Source organism: Pristis pectinata, chromosome 12, assembly GCF_009764475.1.
Source record: "Pristis pectinata isolate sPriPec2 chromosome 12, sPriPec2.1.pri, whole genome shotgun sequence".
In the NCBI taxonomy this organism is placed as follows: domain Eukaryota; kingdom Metazoa; phylum Chordata; class Chondrichthyes; order Rhinopristiformes; family Pristidae; genus Pristis; species Pristis pectinata.
The window spans coordinates 53,452,277-53,461,380 of NC_067416.1; positions in this window are offsets into that span (position 1 = coordinate 53,452,277).

Consider the following 9,104-nt stretch of genomic DNA (forward strand, 5'->3'; position numbering starts at 1 on the left):
GCAGCGATTTGATGGCCAAACTGGTGAATTTTCTTTCTTTCTGGAGATGGACGGTGAAGCGAGTTTGGGCAAAATCCGCTTGATCCTCATATCCACTTGAACCTTTCCTCATTATGAACTCAGGATTTGAGTCTGACCGTTGCCGGCACCAATATAAGTCGTAGTAGCTCTCTGTAGTATCATAGCTGCAGCTGAAAGTCACCTCCTCTCCTTCTGTCTTCACTTCTGAGGACACCGTCTGAGTGACAGAATCTCCATGACTCGGGTCTGAAAAATATTTTCAAATAGTAAGGGATTAGACCGACGGTTTTCAGAATTCAGGTCGAAACCCCGTTGTATCAAGAAAGTAGATCAATTTTTTTACGGAATTACCCATCAGAGAAGTTCCACAAACAATCCAGTATTTTCATTTCGGCTGTAAAGGATGGGGTTTTTGTAACCATCAGAATCATCTGCCGTCGTTCTTCAGTGTGTTCCCGCTTCTACCGTTTGTGCGGGTGGTGGCATGGAGATGGTGGGCGTGGAGTGAATGTCAGACGTATGGGTGCATCACCTCTCCCACCCAGCTCCGCCCCGCCCCGCCTACCCGCCTACTTCCCCAGATGGGACTCAGTCGATGTCCATTTTTGAGAACGGTTCAAATTACAGAGACAGGTTCGGGAAAGAATCAACTCTGGTCAATATAACGGGGACAGCTCGGCACTATTAACTAAGGTTGACCACATCGCAATTCTGACGATGGTGAATTTGTGCTTCAGCAGCACACAGACTGCCTGGTTACTGATTACTGATTCAATCTGTCCCTGAAGAAGTTACTCTCCGCAACCCCCGTCGAACCGTAGCGAAAGATTAGATCCAAAAATATTCTGTTTGTGGTTCCTCATTTAAAACGCGCTGTACGGAGGCGTGGGCTAATTCGGCACATAAAGAGTGACAGAGAATGAGAGATACAGAGGGAAGGCTATTGGTGTGTGTGTGTGTGTGTGTGTGTGTGTGTGTGTGTGTGTGTGTGTGTGTGTGTGTGTGTGTGTGTGCGTGTGTGTGTGCGTGCGCGCGCATGTGTGTGGGTGGGAGTGTGAGAGTGCGTTATGTGAGTGTCTGTGAAACTCAGAGGGAATGTATGACAGAGAGAGGGACAGAGAGAGAACCTAAATGGACAGAAAGCATCCCGCTGCAAATGCAGGATCTCTGGAAGGAAAACAATAACAGTTCTGCTGGCAGCTCTTCGTTGGGTGGACTGCATCTTTGGAAGGAGAAGCAGCTTTAAAGTTCCAACTCCATGACATGGTTTAACGAATTTGGATAATAAACACAAGTGAACACAGCAGGCTCTGATTGGTCCAAAACTGAGAGGATGTACAAAAGGGAGAATGTGAGTAGAAAGACAGAGTTGGAGGGCGAAAGAGAGTGTGTCACAGAGGGAGACAACATGTGAGATTGAGAGAGAAAGAAGGAGAGACAGACATAGAGAAAGAAAGAGTGAGGAACTGAGCTGGAGAGAGAAATGTCGTTTGACTGATGAATGTACTAGGACATATCCACACGATGTTGTAAAGGGGGAAATACGCTCATAAGCGTGACTAATCTGATAGTTAGGTTTTTCTCTCGATGCAATAGATTCGGAGTAGCTACCTGAATAGCAAAGCTTTCGATTATTGCAACTACTTCCTTGCTACTGACATCCTTCCATGGCTTTGTATCATCGGCAAAATTGGGTATTTTACGACATGTGCTCCCATCCCAATTATTGGTACTTGAATATCTGGCCCCGCTGATTAGACGTTCTGATCCGAAAATTCCTCCTAATCCCTGTGTTATACTGTTTAATTAATATTTGCATTCGATCCAGGCAGATCATTCCAAACATGGCTCTCTGCAATTTTTTGTGGTGCTGGGCAGAACAGTTCCCAAACCAAGTTCTGATGCATCTGGGTCGGAAGCCTTCTTTTGCGCATCTGTAGGAATTGGTCTGAGTCATCTGGGGCATGTTGAATTCCTTCGCCTGGTGATGAAGTAGAGAGGTTGATGTCTGTAGCGTCCACCTGGCTGCTCCAGGACAATCTAAAGCTGTCAACTATCTCCACCTCAGCACCATTGATAAAGTAGGTGCCATGTAATCCACTTGTCTGTAGTCACGGTCAGCTCGTTCGTTTTGATGATATTGAGGGGAAGTTTGTTTTTGTTTTAACGTCCTGCCACTCGGATCTCTGTCGAGAGGGAAGGCTTCGGTCAGACAGGTTCGGGATGAATTAAATGTTGAGGAAGGACCGAACATAATATTGAATTGTACTAAATCGAAAGCGAATGCAAACCTTTTTTTTGGTACATTCAGCATTGTGGAGAATCTCCAAAATATTTGCGGAATATTTATAGCTCGAAAAGATAGAACGGTCTCCAGAATGCCCGGACAGGTTTTCCGCGGAGATGCAAAAGGATCACAACAGTGTTCATTTAAATAACTCCAGGTCCCCGGTGTCGGCTTCCGCCATGTATCTCTGTGCCATGGAGCCCACACTTTTGCAGGGAGATGTCGGATCCGCTCCGGGCAAAAATCTGCCCTGGATGTTACAAAGTTCCGGCAGTAGAGGGCGTACTTAGTCAAATGTGTGTTCTCTCTCTCTCTCTCTCTCTCTTTCTCTCTCTCTCTCTCTCTCTCTCTCTCTCTCTCTCTCTCTCTCTCTCTCTCTCTCCACTCTCTCTCCCTCTCTTTCTCTCTCTCGCCTCTCTGGCTCTCTCTCCTCGCACACACACACAGACTCACGCACATACACACACAAGAGCGCGCGCGCGCACTCACGCAGCACACACCGACAGCACGCACATATATACACAGAAAAAGAAAGAGAGATGGAGAGCACGAGAATAGATATCGAGCAGCAGAAAGAAAGATGAACTGTGCTTTCTGATTTGTGACCGAATCGGTTCAGATATGATTAGTAAATTAATGCTCCCGCATAGAACCACCCAAACCATCTCCCACGAAGTGAAGAGTGCCGTTAATACCGTCAATTTCAGTGTGAAACTATTGAAAATAAGATATATTTGTTCGAATTACCCTGTGGACGGGCGCCATTTGTTCTTTGCGTCGTGTTGTCAAGCGAGTTTCAGATGAAATCGCCACTGTGAATTTCTTATGCCTAATGCATCGAGAGACTGTTAATATATTCTATTTCTAGTTGCGGAAACAAATGGGAAAGATTTAGTGACCCAGGAACATCCCCAGTATAACGGCGACAAGGATAGACTCCAAAACTGAATTGAAGTTACTCAGCGATGGCTGGATACTTGTTTGCTATAGTCAGAATAGTGGGGAAAAGCCGACGTATGCACTGGAGATACATGGCTGAGGAACTCCATCCCTTTCTTTGTTTTCACTAATTCCCACATGCTTCCCGCCAGAACCATCAAAGACGCCGATCGCTCCACCCCCACCGCAATTTTGGAAAAATCAGACAATCAGGTTGTGCTCAGCTGCGATCTCAGCCCTTAATCAACACTCGAAGACATTAATTCTGGTGTAAATCCAGTTTCAAGTTTGCATATGACTCTATCGTCAAATTGGTAAATTGGTTTATTATTGTCACATGTACCGAGGTGCAGTGAAACCTTGTCTTGCACACCATCCATACAAATCAATCCATAACAGCAGTGCGTTGAGGTAGTGTTCAAGTTCAAGTTACTTTATTGTCATTCACCATATGCTATCAATAAACACGGGGGGAACGAAATGTCGTTGTCCCCAGACTCACACAACAGAGGACATACATAAAACAGAAGACGTACAATAAACGCAGACAGAAAATTGTGCAAGTACAAATACTGCAAAAGAAGTATATCCAGAATACAAATTTAGTGCAGAGTTCGTGCAAAACCGAGTTGGCCGAAGAAAATACAGAACTCAGTGTGTTACACTGGTTGTATAAAATTTTTTAACAGCAGCCAAAGTTCTTTTCGCCGTTGGGCAAAACAGGGCTTTTGACGCAGTGTTTGTCTGAAACTGTCTGCAGATTTCAGGAGCATGACAGCCTGGGGGAAAAACTGTTGTCCAGTCCAGTAGAGTGCGCCCGGATGCTCCGGTACCGCTTGCCAGACAACAGTGGGATTAATAGGTCGTGAGAGGTTTGAGATGGGTCATCTATGATTCTGCAGACCTTGCGTTTGCATCGTGTGTTGTAGATATCCAGGATGGAGGGAAGAGGTACTCCAATGATCTTTCCCGCTGTACTCGCAATTCTCTACAAAGGCTTACCGTCGAAATATTACAGTTACCTTACCAGGCATATATGCAGCTAGTCAGGACACTCTCAATAGAATGTGGTGAGGATGGGGGAGGGCAGGTTTGCTCTCTTCAGCCGCCGTAAAAAGTGGAGACACTGTTGTGCCTTCTTGGCGAGAGAGGAGATGTTGGATTTCCAGGGCATGTCGTGTGCACTATGTATTCCCAAGAACTTATTACAGCTGACTCTCTGCCATTGATGCAGAGGGGTGAGTGGTCAGCCGGGGCTTTTCTAAAATCCACAATAATCTCCCTTGTTTTGTCCAAGTTCAAGGAGAGATTGTGGACTGAGCACCAATCGGCCAGCCTCGCCACCTCTTCTCTGTAAGCTGTTTCATCGTTCCAGCTGATGAGGCCCTACCACTGTTGTATCATCTGCAAACTTGATGATATGGTTGGAGCTTGAGTTGTCAGAACAGTCATGGGTGAGCAGCGTGAACAGCAGTGGACTGATCCGCAGCCGTGGGGGGGGGGGGGTTCCAGTGGTTAGCCTGGTGATATTTCAGATGGTATTTCCAGTACGAACTGACTGTAGCCTTTCAGAGAGGAAGTCCAGAATCCAATTGCAGGTGGAGGTGCTGTGGCCCAGTAGGAGTAGCTTCCTTATGAGGTTCTGTGGGATGATAGTGTTAAAGGCAGAGCGGACGTCTATGAAGAGCATCCGAACATAAGCGTACTTTTGATCTAGGTGAGACAGGGCCAGGTGGAGGGCAAAGGACACTGCATCTTCGAGTGACAGATTGGGGCTGTATGCAAACAGAAAGGGGTCCAGTGAGGGAGGGAGAATGGATTTGATGTGTTGCAGGAAGCACGTCATGATGATTGGTGTCAGTGAGACAGGGCGGTGGTCATTTAGACAGGTTACAGGCGCAGTGTAAAATGATAACAGAATATCGAATAAAGTGTTAAAGTTAAAATGCAGTGCAGGTGGAAAATAAGGTGCATGGTCACAACGAGGATATTAATGAGTTCAGTCCATCTTATCGCACTGTGGCTGTTCAATAAACTTCTGACAGCGGGATAGAAAATGTTCTTGGGCCTGGTGGGACGTGCTTTCAGGCTTTTGTATCTTCTGCTCGATGGGAGGTGGATAAGAGGGAATGTCCAGGGGTGGAGTCTTTGATTATGCCGGCTGTTTCACCGAGGCAGCGAAAAGTGTAGACAGAGTCCATTGAAGGGAGGCTGCTTTCCGTGATGTGCTGAGGTGTGCCCACAAGTCTTGCATTTTCTTCCGGTCTCGGGCAGAGTAGTCGTCGTACCAAGCTGTGATACATCTGTATAGGATAATTTCAGTGATGCATCGATAAATAATGGTGAGGATCAAAGAGGACGTGTCGAACATTTTTAGCCTCCTGAGGATACAGAGGAGTGGCTGAACTTTCTTGGCCATTGCACCCACGTGGTTGGACCAGGATAGACCATTGGTGATGTTCAGTCTTGGACACTTGAATCCCTCAACCCGCTTAACCTCAGCACCGTTGATGTAAACAGGAACATGTGCTCTGCCCCTTCTTGAATGCAATGACCAGCTCTAGTAGGCCGGAGCTAAAACTACAGGAAGATGGCGTGCTAGCAGGAGGTGGAGAACCGAAGGGCACGTTGTCAATACAACAAGGAAAGTGTCGTCAAATCTAAGGATCTGTTCGTGACTTGGGACAAGTGGAATATATGGCTTTTTCTTTGTCATTGGTGCTGAGGTGTAGACAGTTGGCAGCTTCAGGTTGAGCTGGAGCAGCCACGTAAGTGCTGCAGATAAGGAGGTACATCAACCCCTCTACTTCCTCAGAAGGTGAAGGAATTAAACATGTGCCCGATATTTCATTCCAATTGTTACAGATGTGAAATAGAAAGCCACCGATCCAGATGCATCACAACTTGGTTGGGAAACTGCTCTGCCGAAGACCGCAAAAGGCTGCAAAAACCGAAAGCCTCATCCTCCAGGTAGCTACTCCTGGTCTACTGCATTGAACAAAATCCCATAAGTATCCAGATTAGTCATGTTTATGTCGTCTTTCTCCCTTTACTCCAGAATGTGGATATGTACCAGTACATTCATCAGTCAAAAGACATTTCTCTCTCCAACTCAATTGCTCTCTGTTTCTCTCTCTCTATCTGTCTCTCCCACTCTTTCTCAATAGCACACGTCTCTCCCTCTGTCATAAGTTCTCCTTCGTCCTCCGTCTCTTTCTTTCCACTCACAATCTTTCTTTTTGTACATCCTCACAGTTTTCGACCAGTCAGGACCTGTGGAGTTGCAACATCAACGCTGCTTCTCTTTCCAAAGATGCAGTCCACCTCACGAAGTGTTTCCAGCCGTGCTATCATTTAATTTCTTCCAGATTTCCTGCACTTACAGCGGGATTCGATCATTTAGTTTACATTCTCTCTGTCTCTCTTTCGCTCCCACTCTCTCTCTCCATCGATCTGTCTCTACCTCCCTCTTTCACACGCACACACACACATCAATCAACCATCCCTCTATCTATCTCATTTTCTGTCACTCCACATGTGCCGAATTAGTCGACGTCTCCGTGCGGCGCCTCCCATATAGGAAACGAGCAACAGAACAATTTTGGATCTGATATTTGCTGCGGTTCTGCGAGGTGTGCGGGGAGAGATACCGCCTCAGCTTGCACCAGTAATCACAATCCAGCGCGAAGTCTGTGCGCTCTCTGAAGAGTAACGTGAACATCGTTGGTATTGTGATGTTGGCAGCCTTAGTTAATATTGCCGCGCTTCGCCCTTATATTGTCCAGGATTGACTGTTTACCCACCCAGTCTTTGCAAGTTGAACGGTTCGCCTAAATGTACATCTGGGGAAGTGGGCGGCTAGGCCGGGTGTGGAGGGCGGAGCTGGTGGGGAGAGGTGGTGCATCGATTGGACAGACATTTACTTCCAGCCCACCATCTCCACGTCGCAACCCGCACAAATGGTAGACGCGCGAACATCCTGAAGGGCGACGGCAGTTGGTTGTAAGGATTCTTACCAAACCCATCCTTTACAGCCGAAATGCGAATTATCATCCTCTGGATCGTTTGTGGAACTTGTCTGATAGGTAACTGCGCAATAAACAATTCATCTACTTTCTTGATTCAACGGGGTGTCGACCTGAATTATGAAAGTCGTCGGTCTGATTCTTACATTTGAACATATTTTTCAGACTCGAGTCATGGAGATTCTGTCACTCAGACGGTGTCCTCAGAAGTGAAGACAGAAGGAGAGGAGGTGACTTTCAGCTGCAGCTATGATACTACAAGGAGCAGCTACAGTTTATATTGGTACCGACAACGGTCAGACTCAAGACCTGAGTTCATACTGAGGAAACATACAGGTGGAGGTGAGGATAAAGCAGATTTTGCCCAAAATCGCTTCACCGTCCTTCTCAACAAGGAAAGAAAATTCACCAGTTTGACCATTTCATGGCTGCAGCTGAGCGACTCTGCAGTTTATTACTGCGCTTTAAGCCACACAGTGATGCAAAGCAGTTAAACCCTCGTACATAAACTCCAGCTTCTGTGTAGATGTCGAGTTTTCCCGTTGTAGCTACGTGTTGTTTGTGGTTTCCCGCCGCCCCGAGAATTCTTCTCAAATTCTTTCAGTTTCCCTCGCCCTCGGTTTGTGTAGCTTCCGCTGTGGCTTTACTCTCACTCACTTTCCAATGTATGTGTTTGGATTCATAACCTCTGCTCTCCCCTGTTTTTATTTTTCTGTGATATCTGAATGTTTGCATCAGCTGGCCGCCGTGTTCCCTTCGCTATCACTGGTTTGTTTCCAATTCATTTCAGATACTCAGAAGCTATAGAAAGTGAGCGGCCCCTATGGAGTCGGCGGCCTTGTTTTCAGTTCCTGCGCGACAGCTGGTGGGAATTATCGCAGAAGTCCTTAACATCTCTCTGCTCCAATCTGAGATTCCTACCTGCGTTAAGACGACCAGTTTTGTGAAGGCATGGTGTCTTAATAACCAGGGAGATGTCACTCTGATATATGGAATCATGAAGTGCCTCGAGACGCTGGTCATGTCACACATTAACTCCAACCTCCCAGACAACATCCACCCAATGCATTTCACTACCTACGAAACTGCTGAACGGCGGATGCCATCTCCGTGGCCACGCACTGATATCTGGCACATCTGGATAACAGTCACCTCCGTCCGACCCCTTTTAACTGAATAAATCTCCGCCTTTAACACCACAATTGCAAACGTACTCATCGCCAAGCTCTTCGACATTGGTGTCTGCAACTTTCTTCCTCCGCAACTGGATCCTTGACTTCTTGACCAATAGACCACAATCAGTAAGGTTAAGGGACAGCGCCCCCTCAAAAATCCCTAACACACACGGTAACCCAAAAGTCTGCGTTCTCCAGAACCTTACTGTTCTCCCTCGACACTCAGGACTCTGTGGTCACTATCGACTTTAACTTCATTTGCAAATTCGCGGATTACACCGCCGTTGTGGGCCAGATCTCAAACAATGACGAGACGGAGTCCATGAAGTAGATATTGGGTCTCTCGTAGCATCGTGACAAGACAACAACCTCTGCCTCAGTGTCAGAACATTGACGTTTATCGACTTCACGCCTGTCTGTCTCAGTGTTGCTGTTGTGTAGATTGTTCAGAGCTTCAAATTCCCAGGTGTAAGTAGCAGCATTTATTTCCTGCTCCAGCCACGTGGAAGCTTTTGACAAGATAGCACACCGGCGCCTCGACTTCTCCAGAAGACGGAGGAAATCCGGCATGTCACCGATGACCCTCACCAGTTTATACAGAGGCTCCACAGAAAGCATCCTATACAGGTGCATGATAGATTGGAATGGCAACTGCTC